The sequence below is a fragment of the Misgurnus anguillicaudatus genome, chromosome 13, assembly GCF_027580225.2.
Source record: "Misgurnus anguillicaudatus chromosome 13, ASM2758022v2, whole genome shotgun sequence".
In the NCBI taxonomy this organism is placed as follows: Eukaryota; Metazoa; Chordata; class Actinopteri; order Cypriniformes; family Cobitidae; genus Misgurnus; species Misgurnus anguillicaudatus.
The window spans coordinates 14,832,975-14,848,014 of NC_073349.2; positions in this window are offsets into that span (position 1 = coordinate 14,832,975).

Below are 15,040 nucleotides of genomic sequence, written 5' to 3' on the forward strand. Positions count from 1 at the left end.
TCATCTTTCAACCCCTTCAGGAAATAAAACATCATTTCTGTTTTTTAAATGCATGATACCCTGAGAAAAATTAACCATGGTTAATTTTTATTTTAGTAAACAGAATAATAACCATATTTTTGTCAGATTGATTACCATGGGTTTACTACAAATATATATATTTAAATGGTCCCTAGCTGTCAATTGGGCAACTGTAAACCTTTACACCTAAAAAGTACATATTAGGACTTTTTAAAGGGTACTGCTAGTGACACCTAGGGATCATTTTTCTGACAGTGTACCATGGCTGAATGAGCAAGAGAGATATAGGCATTATGACAGATAATGACAGATAGAGCATTACATCTTTATACTGCAAACAATTACTTTGTTAATGAGTATTTTTTGCAATATATATATCTAAACATCCCTAAAATAATTACAATTTTTGTAACGGCTGTCATTATGTTTGGGCCTATATCTCTTTGCCATTACACATTTTGACCAGCAGGTGTCGCCAGCGTGTATGGTGTATCAAACGCTTCGAAACATAGTGTAAAAATTCAGCATGAAGTTAAAACAACTTGGTTTTGCAAGTAAATTTAACCTACTATTTTAAGTTTTGACCTGTGAAAAGTTGACATAACTTATAAAACAAGTTAAAATCGTTTAACTTAATCTGTTCATTTTAAAATAAATGTTGATTTGATGAAAATGCTGCTTGTTTACTGCATGTTAATTGGTCTGAAAATTTCGAAAAGCTTCGTTTCTCCCATCACTAATTTTAACACGTCTGTAAAAATGATACCAATGATCCCACAGAGAAATTCCTTGTAGTAAATTAGATAGCTACAAAATGCCAGCAACGTTGCTCAGCAAAAGCACCTTTTAAGAGCAGCATCTGGCGTGCATTTTAAACGCGCATGCGCACCTGATACCAGTTATGTGCAGTCTGCAGTCTCCACAGAACAAACACATATTTGCTGTTTAAATGAGGTACAATTTGAGCCTGGAACTCATCTTTCAATGACACAAACATCCATCAGTTTGTATATCTTTTGGTTGTTCATTTAGTTTGTGTCTAGATTTCCCTATCCAAACCGGAAAGGTGGAACTATACAGTAAGCAAGAGGTAAACTGATATATACTGTAGCAAATGGGCATGATTAAATAAAATTGCATAAATTTCTGTACTGATAAGCACGTAAAACATATCTCTTCTGGGTGGGGTCGTGCAACCTGGCCCTGTGGAATAAGTCTTATTTACCACTGTCCAAATTTTACATGAGGAGTAATTGCACCTCAGTGCAGATACGGTCTCTTGATCCAACCTCCTATTCAGACCACCATTACTGAATCTCAATACCTGACCTTTGACTTATAAACTTATCAAAGCTTATTAACCAGAACTCACTTTTACTTCTGCTGTAATGGTGTTCATTTGAACTAATCACTTTCCAGGGGCACAAGCAGATTTGTGAATCTGATTTATGAATGAAACTATACAGTTTCAAGATCACAACGTAATGTTTGGACACCAAAGATGAGGAAATGGTTTCATAATTACAAAGATAACAAATGATACCGTTACAGCAATACAAATTAGACGTGATCTTCATTGTTATCTATATGGACATTGATGTTTATTCAGTAAGGCCACTTTCTCGTGCGTTCTGTTCCTCTCCTGGGATTAACTTTGTTTATGTGAAGCTCTTTAGCTCTTTATGGGGTTTAGATGTGGAGATAAAGTTTGGATCAACAGGAAGGGGGCTGCTTGTAGACTGGAGAGCCGTGGGATTATCTTTCCTTTCCGTATCATCTTTCCCTTTACGATCTTTACTGTGACTTATCCTTATTTTACAACATTGCTGAAATTAAACAACATCTCTTTCTCTGGAGTCTCAATCTCCTCATGCTTTAATTTTCACAAGTGGCAGCTCATGGCTGCTCATCCGAGGGGCGCTAATTCAAGTAAGTGTTCGGAGTGTCATGTGTGTTGCTTGCATTTTCAAAATATGTGTTTGTTGCGTCATGTGAACCATGTGCATCGCGTGTTTTGGCAAAATAAGTGCCTGCTGCACACGCGTCAAAACTGTGATAAAAGAGACGCTCACGTTCACAAAATACACGCAAGACACTCCCTTAACAGCAAACTCTGATTATGCATGAGATTATGAGAGTATCTGGCAAAGGCGAGCGCCTCTTTTATCATAAACCCTTTAGACCAGTGGTTCTTTTTCAACGTGTGGCACCCCTTGTGTGCAGTGCATTCCTTCGCGGCCCCCCAAAGAAATTTTATGACAAAAAACAGTGCTAAAACTTAACATTTAAATTAAACAAAACATTAAATTATACAAAGTAGTGGTTAGCAGCCTTATTTTTTAGTTTTAATTACAGAGAATTCATGATAAATTCATGTATTTTATAAAATGTCATAAACTGGGGCCCCCTGGCACCATCTCGCGGGCCCCCAGTTTTAGAACCACTGCTTTAGACGCATCTGCAGCAGGCACCCACTTCGACAAGACACGTGATACACATAAGATAACTCGACGCGCAGAACACATATTTTGAAAAAAGGAACCACACACATGACGGGCTACATGCATGTTGTGACGAACATCGAGCGCCCTCGAAAAAAGAAGTCTCCGGCTGCCACTGATTTTCACCCAGGGTCTTCTAACTTTTGTATTTAGGCATAATATTTGCCCACATTATTGCTGTTTAGGTGGAATTTTGCCTTTTGTCCATACAACCACTGCTGAAGTGAATGGAAGATAAATTAGATGATCACATTCAAACTTGTGAATATTTTGACCTGAATACAACCCTTATGTGTGCTTGAGTTTCTTTATTTTGAATTTCTGACTTTCTTCATTTGCAATGTTTCTTAATTGCACCTTAAGTGATTTTGCAACTGTTTATATGTCTTGCCCAAAGAAGCGTATTTTTAGGAGGAGAGGTTTTTGCCAAAAAGCTTGCATGCAACTTGCAGAGAGTCAAATTTATTAAATACCAATGAAATAACTAAAGCAAAATTAAGGCAGTTCAATTACTAATAACTAATAACCTTTTCATTGTCATTAAAGTGAAATTACTCAAGCTAAACATAAGAGCCTAATAAAAATGCTAATTTACAAGAAAACATGTCAGATCACTTACATCTGAACGCCTCACATGCTTGGTTAATTTCTGTTCCATCTCATCAATTTTTTTTAATCTTACTTCTCTTCTGTCTGCATGGTTTGTGGGTGTGGTAGAGCATCAGACGCCCCTTGTCCTGACCTACCGTTTTTCACTCTGACACTTTAATCAGGGAGTTCAACTACATGCCGTTTCATCTCTCCTGACCTCCCCCCATGCTCCTATTTATTCCATCACTTCTTCCACTCTGTCCCTCCTCCTTCAATAAATCACCTTTCATTTGTCTTTCTCATCCTGTCACCTGTCAATCCAACTGTACTGTATGTATGCAAGGAGTGAAAGCCTGAACAAAATGTTGAGTCATGAAATTGTGACATTTCTCACAGGAGGAACATCAGACCTGTATGGAAATCCACCAGCGAGACATTATATCATCTCAGTGAATACATGAACACTTTTCAAACCTCAACCCACTGTGTGAGCCACATCTACAGTTATTAAAAAAGCCCATAGCATCAGGAACAGAAGCACACAGGCTATAAAACATGATCGAGGGCAGATTGATCGGCTTCTTGACAGAGTGTAAGTGGTAAATCTACAACTGTGAACACACAAGCAGCGTAAGTCTATTTTTAGTCTGCTCTAAGCTGCAAAGAGACTATTCCTTTATCAAGCGTGGCCCACAAAACTTTTATTAAAAAATGCACAATGAGAATTCATTAAATTTTCATATTAAAAACGTAATAATCATGAACAATTTTATACTAAGTAAAAATAGTATTGCTTGAAGGGATAGTTTACCCAAACATTTTAATTATTTCATCTTTACTCACCCTCATGTGATCCCAAACCTTATGACTTTCTTTCTTTTTCGTCAGACCACAAAATATGATATTTTGAAGATTGTTGTTGACTAATGTTGGTCACACTGGCTCCCATTTACTCAGAATAAAGGGTCTAAAAGCTGTCTCTGGGGCGGTACCGTTTATATACTTTTGTACCTAAACAGTGCATACACTGTAAAACCTAACAGTTAACTTAACTCAAACTCAAACTCAGAAAACCACTGAGAAAATCTTCTTATCTTCAAAATATCCGAAGAGTCACACACAGGTTTTGAATGACATGATGACTGAATTTTATTTTTTGTTGAACTATCCCTTTAATGGTTATACTCTTTCATAGCTTAGGAGACTTTTTGTATGCTTCAAAGCAACACATTTATAAATGTTTGTCAGAAAAACTTAAATATAAAATATAATGAAGCATACTGAAGGACTGTAAAAAATAGTTTGAATTGTTTGAACCTCTTCTGTGACTTGAGAAATAAATTATTGTATTTTTCTCAAAAGATGTAAGAGTAAGAGTTCTGAGACTTTATTCAGTTCATGTATTGTTGTCTGGCAAACACAATTGACATCACAGTTGACAAACTTGTGTTTTTTAATTGAGCAATAAACAGTTAGTCAGTGTCTGTGAATGTTTTTATGACACTTAACGCAATGATCCTTTTCGTTCAGACAATGAAAGTGCTCACACGATAACAGATATTGAAGAACCCACAAAACAAAGCATATGCAGGTCCAGAGGTCCTTTATGTCTCTTTATTGCCTGTTATCACACGTCATCAGCTCTGCTCTCAGACGCTGGGACTCCTGGACCTCAATATTCTGCTGAGCATTTCTACTGCAACCATCCATACAATGGGCTCACTAACATATAGAGGAGGGTAGTCACCGTGGCAACCAACATGGACCTTATCTGGGCTGTGCTAGTAAATAAACACCCAGGATGTCAGCTAACATTTGGTTGCTTTGACCCATGTTTATGCAAGTGTGTTTAGGTTAAATAATATGTGTGTGTGTGTGTGTCTGGATTAAATAAAGCATTTATGAGATAATTAAACAACAGAAATTTTCAGATTGAATAAAGCCTTATGAAGATTGTTATTTCTACATTTACCCCCATATTTCTTTATAATATCTCTATAAGTCAGATTTTCTGAATAAATCCTTATAGGAACAGTTCGCCCCCAAAAAAGTGCATATATTAGTGCATATATTAGTACCTCGGAGGTGAGTATTGGTGCAAAAGTAGTGCATATATTTGTACCTTGGAGGAACGTTTTGGTGCAAAAATAGTGCATATTAGTACCTCGGAGGTGCATATTGGTGCAAAAATTTTGCATATATTAGTACCTCGGAGGTATGTATTGATGCAAAAATAGTGCATATATTAGTACCTCAGAGGTATGTATTGGTGCAAAAATAGTGCATATATTAGTACCTCGGAGGTGCGTATTGGTGCAAAAATAGTGCATATATTAGTACTTCGGATATAAATATTGGTGCAAAAATAGTGCATGTTAGTACCTCAGAGGTGCGTATTGGTACAAAAATTGTGCATATATTAGTTCCTTGGAGGTATGTATTGGTGCAAAAATAGTGCATATATAAGTACCTCAGAGGTGCGTATTGGTGCAAAAATAGAGCATATATTAGTACTTCGGATATACATATTAATGCAGAAATTGTGCATATATTAGTACCTCAGAGGTGCGTATTGGTACAAAAATAGTGCATATATTAGTACCTCAGAGGTGCGTATTGGTGCAAAAATAGTGCATATATTAGTACCTCAGAGGTGCGTTTTGGTGCAAAAATAGTGCATATATTAGTACTTTGGATATACATATTAATGCAAAAATAGTGCATATATTAGTACCTCAGAGGTGCGTTTTGGTACAAAAATAGTGCATATATTAGTTCCTTGGAGGAACGTATTGGTACAAAAATATTGCATATATTAGTACTTCAGAGGTACGTATTGGTGCAAAAATAGTGCATTATATATTAGTACCTTGGAGGTACGTATTGGTGCAAAAGTAGTGCATATATTTGTACCTTGAAGGTACGTTTTGGTGCAAAAATAGTGCATATTAGTACCTCGGAGGTGCGTATTGGTGCAAATATAGTGCATATATTAGTACCTCCAAGGTATGTATTGGTGCAAAAATTTTGCATATATTAGTACCTCGGAGGTATGTATTGATGCAAAAATAGTGCATATATTAGTACCTCAGAGGTATGTATTGCTGCAAAAATAGTGCATATATTAGTACCTCGGAGGTGCGTATTGGTGCAAAAATAGTGCATATATTAGTACTTCGGATATTAATATTGGTGCAAAAATAGTGCATATGTTAGTACCTCAGAAATGCGTATTGGTACAAAAGTTGTGCATATATTAGTTCCTTGGAGGTATGTATTGGTGCAAAAATAGTGCATATATTAGTACCTCAGAGGTGCGTATTGGTACAAAAATAGTGCATATATTAGTTCCTTGGAGGAACGTATTGGTACAAAAATAGTGCTTATATTAGTACCTCGGAGGTGCGTATTGGTGCAAAAATAGTGTATATTAGTACCTCAGAGGTATGTACTGGTGCAAAAATTGTGCATATATTAGTACCTCGGGGTACGTATTGGTGCAAAAATATTGCATATATTAGTACCTCAGAGTGATACTGTATTGGTACCAAATCTATACATACCTGTCCATAAATGGTACATATTAGGACCAGTTTAAAGCTTACTTCCCAAGTGACAGCTTGGGACCATTTTTTAAAAACTTTTTTCTGACAGTGTATCAGAAAAATATCATTCACACTTCTGAACTCAAAAAAGGACAACAATTACCAAAAAAGTAACATGTAACAGTCATGAAACACATAAATTCAAAGTGAATGATTAGTAAATTATATTGCTTGAAATAACCTCAGAAATGAAGTGATGTATGTGGCACTCAATTTTTCTTTATGTAACAATGTCTCAGCTTATGAACAATTGATTTAGATTTCTTAGAAACATATGTATAAATGAGTGACTGCGTTTATGAGCTGATGTCACAGCTGCACCATTATAATGGGTCTCACAGTAATAGGGTCCAAAGTGCATCCATGTCTTAGACAAATCTTGTCTTTAAGCAGAGAAATGAACACAGTTGAACACAGCTGCATGAATGGCTCTATAGTTAACACTCACACTATTAACAAGACCTGGGAACATTGAGGCAACAACAGGTGCACAAGATCTTGAAGAAATGTGACTCCAGACCTGTGGATTTCATACGAGAGATGGAAAAATACATTTTAAGAGAGTTTTAAACAGCACTGAATGCTCATTTGTGTGATAAGTACACATATATGCAGCTGTTGTATAGCTGTACAGCTGTTGTAAAGGGAAACACAAACACAGTCCAAGTCCTCACTCCATAAATTACATTATCAGCATTAAAGTGGGAAAAGAAGCCTGGCACTCTTTAACGATCTGTAATTTTGCATTCAGTATGTGACCCTCTCTTAACCTGGCCAAAGTGTGATTTACTGTTTTCTATAAAATTATCCTGTTAGGTATAAAATATAACCTTGATATCTTTATATTGACTGAATAAGGTCATGTCAAAGATTGAAATCAATATGAATCTTTGATGCTCCTATAATCTCATAGTTAGATTATGACACTTTAGTTTGGATTTCATAGACAGAGTCACACATGAGAAGGTTATGCATAAGGCATCTTAAAACTATATCTAAAAAAAAACTCTTGTCCCAGAATACCTTCAAGTTCAAAACATGTCCTTGTCTCAATGTCATTCTTTACACTTAACACCACTAAATTATCTTTATCTTTTGCCACATAGCATCTTTTTCTTCGTCTTCCCTGTTGTCTATGTTATCAGACAGGAAGTTGCAGTAAATTGCATCCTGTCCCAGATCCACGCTGAAGGATGAAAGAAAGAAAGTTTTTATGAAATATTCAGCAGACACTGGCCAGGGCTCGACAGAACTCACCTTCAATTTTTCATAAAGCCTAATGGTCCTTTATACTTTGTCCCTGTGCGTGTTTGTGGTGCTCCAAAAAAGCTGCTGTATGGAGTATCGGCAGATACATCATTCAATTCGGCTCCACTGCTTTATGTTTTACTCCAGCATGCAATTTAAATTCCCTGTATCGCCACAATCTTTCCTCCAAAACATCTTCTGTCTCAACGGCACGACAAATATGCAGCTGTGACCGACCGCATACAAGCTGTATCAAACCAATTCAGCTGAAACTAGACTCATAGTCTGATTTCAAGTCATCTTTATGTTTTGAGAGAAACACAGTAGTGGCCAAAGGTGATATCCAACTTTAAACAACTGACATCTTTGCTCAATATTCAAGCATTTTATTAAAGATGTATAAAAATGTGTATGCATGTTGCATTGGTGTAATCTCAGCTTTGAGAAGAATGCAAGGAGGCTTAAAAATGACACACAACACATGTGCAAAGTTAATAAAGACATAGGAAATACAAAACATAGAACTACAAAATATTACCACAAAAGAGGATCAACATAACTGTAGTCAATGTATGCTTGATTACCTGTGAGCTTTTTGTTTATCCCTGCAGTTTTGTATATTGAATAAAATAATATGCTGTGGTGTGCTTTTTAACAATGTATTTGGTCCAACCTTAAAAGTTTAATGTTTTGTCCATATTGTTCCAGATACACCACATATTTTGATGGTTTAATCCAAACTCCTGGTGGTTTTCGGGGATTCGTGTGTTGATGAAAAAACTGTTAATTACAATTAAATTATAAAAAATTATAATTTTAAAATAAAAAAAAATCTATCTAAAAAAGTACTTACTAAAAAGAAATCTATTTTATTTGTTTAATCTGCATGCCATGTGACCATTACACACTACAATATATCAGAAAACTGAGAACTCATTCAAAATATGCAACATATGCAACATGATCTCACTGCAATTCTTGTTAGTCACAAAAAAATGTGATTAATTTATTCGCGTCCATGACATGAAATTAATTTTTTTCATACTTTGAGCACGAATGTCTTTTTTTGTGTCACTTAACACGAATTTCTATAAGTAGTTTTTCGTGTCTGTGGCACGACTTTCTTTTTCGTGTCATTTTATGTATTGTTTTCTATTTTTTCCCTATATTTAAATCATTGTAGCTTGGGGTTGGGGTTAGGTTTGGGTTAGGATGTACTTTTATGTATTGTTTTTTACATGTTCTGCTTTTAAAACTATTCTCGCCTAGAGTTGGGGTTTGGGTTTGGATGTTAAAAAATGTAATAGAAAGTGATAACCCCAACCCCAAGCGACAATGATAAGAAAATAGGAAAAAACTATGAGAAAACAATACATAAAATGACACAAAAAAGAAAGTCGTGCAACGGACACGAAAAACTATTTATAGAAATTTGTGCGAGTGACACAAAAAAGACATTCATGCTCAAGACATGAAAAAAGCTGAATTTTGTGCCATGGACACGAATAAATTAAAGAGTAACTAAACCCTAAACATACTTTTTTTAGTTAATGATCTGTAAGAATGGGGCTTTATTAGTGCTGTTCATTGATTTTAGTAAGTTTTTGACTTTTTTTGGATATAGTGTTTCAATACTACAATATATGGTGTAAAAATGTCTGAGTGCTGCCCTCTTCAGGTTGAACGTGGCTACTGCAGTTGAATTTTCCTATTGGATGTTGGGTCCAAAAAATAACTCGTGACGTAAGCAGGTTCAAGCTCACCACGCCCTTGTTACGATCTCACCCCACACGGTACAAGCTTAGTTCGTCCCCTCTATCTCCGTTGGGATCCGCCCACTTTTCTTGCATTTTTCAAATATTGCCAGTGGGTGGAGTCAGGCTCTGACCAGGGGTTTAGTTACGCTTTAATCACATTTTTCGTGAATATAACACGACTTTCCGTGAGATCAGTCAGATATATACGGATACGTTTTAAGTGCCAATAAAAAAGACCAAATTAAGGTCCAGTAACAGGTAATAGTAACAATAACTACTGTATGTAAAATACTACTGATACAAACTTTAAAACTGATGAAAAACAAATGTTTTTGGAGTTAAACATGCAAATGTGCTATTTACTTAAAATATCAGGGGGTACTTTACATAGATAATTTAGGTCAAGGGGGTCCAGCTGACATCACTTTTGGTCCCTACAGTATGTGGGTTAAAATCTAGCTTGCACTCCCACACATCCATGCACACACATGAAAAACAATAGCCTATAAATATGATGAAATACCGATGGGACTGAACCACAAAGACATAAAATGATACTTAAAGAGCTGACTGAACAAGAACAGTTTTGTTACAACAGTTGCACCATCATTGCGTCTGCTACATATGTTCAGTGGCTCAGATAAGCTCACAGCGTGAACTGCATTCATCCAGTTAGAAGAAAGAGAAGGAGTTTCATTATCAGGGCCCCGGAAACACAGCACCCACAGTGGGCTGAACTCGGCATGGGCGGCAGGGGTGTGGAAAGGGCGAAGGCTGCTCCAAAACAAAGTCGGCTCTGATGTAAGTTGATCCGCAGGTGATCACCTTCACTTGCGTCACACCTCTGAAGGTCAACGGGTGAGTCAGAGGATGGATCGGGTCGTCTTTGATGAGATGGGGTGAAATGGGCAGAGTTCTGCCCGCAGCGAGCAATTAAAATGATGGTGCATAAAAACAAAGTATAAAAAGACCCCACGTGATATTATCCAGCAGGTATGCAATGACTTATGCGACAAGGAAGGACACATTAGACAAAACAAGCGGTCGGTTCTGGTGAAATTCCACACCTATTCTCTGTTTCTGCCTCAGGTTACATGGCTTTGTATGTTCTCTCTCTCTTTCTCTCTCTCTCTCACTTACATCCACACAACCAAAAAATAACACAAATGCTAACCTCTCCGAGCACACATGATCAGTAGATCATACTTTTTGAGTGTTTTATTTTAAAGTCAGTATTAACAGTTACACTATCTTTGGGACCTTTGAGATCAGACTGAATCCAAAATACATGCAAAACCCAAACACAGGATGCTCTCAGGGCTGTGAATCTCCTTCACTGAAATCTTGATAAAAAAAATCAAGTGCTGACCTTAAGACAGACTGAAGACTCAACATGATTTGTTATATGTCAGTGACTGGGTGGAGGGAGTAAAACTGTTGACCTTTAACACACACACACACACACACACACACACACACACACACACACACACACACACAGCTGATGGTCAGCTCATGAACCCCAAGACATGCCTGATATTATTTCAGACCCTTCCTGTTTCTCTGCCCACATGACCTCTGACCCACCGGTCTAACTTGTATTGGGTCTGGCACAAACAGAAATTAAATGTGACACCAGTGTGTCTAAATTTGCATACTTCACCGCTAAACAGTAGGCCTTGTGAAAACAATATGTCTATAAATACAGAGAGCATTCAGTGAGCAGCTTTGGACACTATCCCATAATGCTTTCCTAAATCCTTAACAATTGTTTATTCAAATTTTGATCTGTGTTTCTGCGAGTCTCCTCCACCCCCAGACTGTGCCGGGCTACATCTCCCAATATACCAGAATAAGGTTGCCCACGACCCTGCACCAGGGGGGCTGTAGGATTACGTCTCATTGAGGTAGAATAAGAGGCTTTGAATCATAGGGCAGGCTAAGCAATCTGATAGGCAGGACAAACAGGCAGAAAGGTCTTGGTTTTTCTCACCTAAATACACTCTCAGTTCACAAATATCAGTACGTAAATGTATTTTCAAACTGTATGAAATTCTGTAGTAATGCTTTGTTCGGAATGTTTAAGACATCACAGATGCACAGTTTGCTGCAAAGGTATTTAAAAATGTAGTAATCTTCATTACGCTAGAAGCTAGAATACCTTGTAGTCACAGCTTTAGTATAGATCCAAGATGCATCCTAGAATGCACAATGCAACAAAGATGGTGGTCGAGGTGAAATAATAAAGGTATAAATAATTACATTTGATTAAATTTGAGTTTAAAAAAATATTTGATATATTCTATGAATTAATAATTGATATGAATATGTTAGTCTTTTGGAGCTTTCACACAGGACGCGGTGTGCAAGGATGGTTTGTTGTGGCATGGACCAAAGCGCGAACGCAGCGGAGTTTAAAATTGTTTAACTTGTTTAACTCTGTGATGATTACCCACGCGGCCAAAAGAAATGGGGCATCCAAACGGGGCATCCATCCTGGCAGCGCTGAACCCAGCGGCCAGCGCAGCGCACACTGCGTCCTGTGTGAAAGCCCCATTAGTGTGCTGTATTAAGACAGGCTATTGAGAAAATTGATTTTTAGAAGATATAAGCATTCAAAACTTAAAGTCTCTCACTTCTACCAATGCAGATCAATGATTTTTTATGACATCATTCTGCACTTCATAAGCTGCATTCAGACTAGCAGCGACTAGCAGTAGCACAGCGATGCGATCTCATTGATTTCAATAGAAGTTTGGCGACTTTCAGCAAAACGAGCGACCCGTGAACGTTGCCGACTGGATGGGGTGTGTCCAGTCCAACTTTTTGCAAATTATGAGCGACTTTCAATACGACTATCAATGAGAACGAAGCTGTGTTGTTCACATCATCCTTCTTTTGTCGGTTGCTGGAGTGGACGGTGCTTATTTGTTTATGACAACCAGATTTAGAAATGCCTCTTTTGAAAGAGACGAGCGACACACAGCGACAAAGTCGCTTATAATGTGAATGTACCTTTACTCTTATCAGATTTCACACTGTGAGCTAAACTGAAAACTATTGGCTATTTCAATAGAGGGAGGAGCCTCTCCATATGTCCCACCCTAACTTCCTGTTTCAGTGGAAATTATGTCAAAACGCACTGAATAAAGCAGCACATTTCATGGCACTTCAGTAGGTCAGTTTTCAAATTTAAGTCACTTGTCTGCCAGAAGTCTCCCTGTTTTCAATAGTCTCAACTACTTCTCTTGCTATACCTCTCTTTATGTTTGTAACCCCCCCAAAAATCAGTGTGTTTAGTGTCTAGTGCCTGCACAAAGTCAGTTTTTAGTGTTAAAGGACCAGTATGTAGGATTGTGGCCAAAACTGGTATTGCAATCGCAAAACTTGTGGCTAAAACTGGTACTGCAATCTCACAACTGGTGGCCAATACACAAAATGACAACATAAACATCAGTTGAGGGCTGCAACTCCACTTTTTAAATAACAATATCCTGACCAGACCACTGTTGTCAGTGATATAAGTATTTGAAATGAAAATGATTTTTTAATGTCTAGTGACATATCAAGGGCATTTTATGATTAATTTATATAAATTTCTTACATACTGTTCCTTTAAATCTTGTCCATGTTATCAAGTTTTTTATTTTTCATGAGTATTGCACGAAAATGGCTTTTTGTATAAAGAGATGAAGCAAATTATCAAGGGACCCACAGTTAGGTTAAAGTTAAAGAACTGTGTGCTAGACTGTGCTGAGAGCTTTTACAAACTGTAGACAGACTCGCATAAAGTATGTCAATGCACAAACAGATCCTAATAGATTCATTCTGTTTAAAGGCAAACACTATTGCAAATGAACATACAGTGCATGATAGCTATAGGAAACATAGAAACAAATGTTCCCGGGAGAATTTTAATGCACCTTTGTGAAACTGTGACATGTTAAAAGAAAATAAAACACCTACATAACCGACTGCCACAGCTAGAAATGAAAGCAGTGTGCAATAGATAATTGAATACAATTCAGACTGAAACAGAATATATTATTAGCGCACATTGATTGTGATGGCAGCCCACCTGCAGTTCTTCACACAAATGAAATCTGTAAGGGCATGAAACAGCCTTTCTCTCAGCGCATTGTTTTCAGCATCAGCTGCAGTTTTCCTGCGTCTGTAAGATCTCATGCCTACTCAGACGACCCAGTTTGTAGACATAGCCTTTGAGACATTACTGTTTCTTTTTGAAGCCAGCTTGAGCTGCACAGCATGACATCCCCATTAGAGAGAGATAGAGAGGGAAAGAGAAAGAGAGAGAGAATCAATAATAAATTAATAAAATTTATATATAAAAAGTAAATAACTTATTATTATACATGTATAACTGTATTTAGAACAGTGTTAATTATGTTTATAATCTTGTTTGTAAATAAACCAATTGCTCTAATAATTACAATGTAAGCCACTTTCCATGAAAAAAAATATTTTATAAAGTAGGAGAAAATAAATTTCCATTTAGACACTTGCAAAAAGATATGAAATTTAGGTTAGTGAAGAAATGTTACAGTAAATGCTTAGCCGCAGTGTATTATATAAATTATTTTTGTATGCATATGTTTTTGATAACATTCCCAAGTGAATGCATATAAATCACTGCCTGCTAACTTGAAGTAATTTGTATTTTTCATGCCTGAATATCTTCACTCACACCTCAGGCTCAAGTTTGTGTGAAAGAGATTTAAAGGGACACTCCACTTTTTTTGAAAATATGCTAATTTTCCAGCTCTCCCTAGAGTTAAACATGATTTTTACCGTTTTGGAATACTTTCAGCTGATCTCGGGGTCTGGCGGTAGCACTTTTAGCATAGCTTAGCATAATACATTGAATCTGATTAGGCCATTAGCATCGTGCTAAAAAATGTCTCATTCTGGCGTAATAATCAAGGACTTTGCTGCTGTAACCTGACTGCAGCAGGCGTAGTGATATTACGCATTGCCTGAAAATAGTCCCCTTGGTTACTTTCAATAGCTGGACAATATTTTCGGGCATTGTGTAATATCATTGCGCCTCCTGCAGCCATGTTACAGCAGCAAAGTCCTTGATTATTACGCCAGAATGAGAGTATAGTTCCTAGAAAATAGCAACTTTTAATTTTCCATCGATCTTAGTACACAATGTAACTACAGAAGAGTCAAATTTTAAATGGGAGAAATATTGAAACTCTTTGGTTTTTAGCACGATGCTAATGGTCTAATCAGATTCAATGGACTATGCTAAGCTATGCTAAAAGTCTTAGCGCCAGACCTGGAAATCAGCTGA